Source organism: Mustela erminea, chromosome 4 (assembly GCF_009829155.1).
Source record: "Mustela erminea isolate mMusErm1 chromosome 4, mMusErm1.Pri, whole genome shotgun sequence".
Taxonomy (NCBI): Eukaryota; Metazoa; Chordata; class Mammalia; order Carnivora; family Mustelidae; genus Mustela; species Mustela erminea.
Genome location: NC_045617.1, coordinates 74,160,019 through 74,161,008, shown reverse-complemented (window position 1 = coordinate 74,161,008; position 990 = coordinate 74,160,019). Strand labels below are relative to the sequence as shown.

Sequence of the window (990 nt, the reverse complement as noted above, 5' to 3'; positions counted from 1 at the left end):
CACTGGGTTACACTCTAAGAGTAAGGGAGAAACAGAAATAGACCAACTCCCCTAAAAATGAAGCCCAATCTAGAAAAGATAAAGTGATCTGACTTCAGCCTATTTGTGTAAAACAAGATGATTCTTCTCTTGAGGAAGGTAACATCATCTAAAACTTCAAATTATCCCTATAACCTTTCATTTATTTTTTTTTATTTTTATATTTTTACAGTCTTGAGGCTTTTTTTTTTTTTTTTACACTTATCATGCTATGAATTCATAGAGAATAGGTTCCAACAACTCGGGCTCCCGCCCATTGGTTCTTACAAAATGTGTATTTCTGGGTGGAATGGGCTGATGCTTCAGTTGAACGCAAGTATCTTTCTTGCTGGCTTCCTTCTTTTTCTGATCATTTTCCTTCAGACACTTTAGGAAGCTACTTTGGCTCTTCAAATGCTTAGTATGCTAATACGTGAATTCTGTTGGCAGGAATCTTGCCCTTAACATGTTTGTTTAAAGCAATGCAAACAGCATTTTATATTTTAGTCTAATATTTTAGACTCTTCCAGTTTTGCCATGGTAACATCTGTGGGGCATTCCTGTTTGAACAGTGCCCATTCCCTTGATGTCTACAATACCATCTTTCTTATAGATTTGCATGTATGTGGCCAAAGAAACAACTCTACGTTTTCTAAAAGGTCTAGAGAACACAAAGCAAGTGCCTCTCCTCTTTCCATCTGTGTTGGTCATTTTAGTGAATGACTGGAAGATGAAGGTTCTAGCTGAAAAAGCCCTATAACTTTTCATTTAAAATGTCTATACTTTAGTGAAAAAATTACCAGGCAAATTTGGAGGCAGAACACGCGACAAAAAAGCTAAGAGGGAAAAACAACTAATAGAAGCAGAACCACAAGAGATACAGACATTTAAGTTACTAGATGCAAGTATGGATTGACTGTGCACTTCTGACTAGGATGTGAAAGACTGTCAAACCTAAGCACTCACAATTCA

At 36.6% G+C, this 990-nt stretch overlaps 1 pseudogene; it reads right to left on the bottom strand.

Moving 5' to 3' along the window:
- Nucleotides 1–243: 243 nt before the first annotated feature.
- On the bottom strand, nucleotides 244–732 carry LOC116587788 (annotated as a pseudogene).
- Between the last annotated feature and the right edge of the window lie 258 nt (nucleotides 733–990).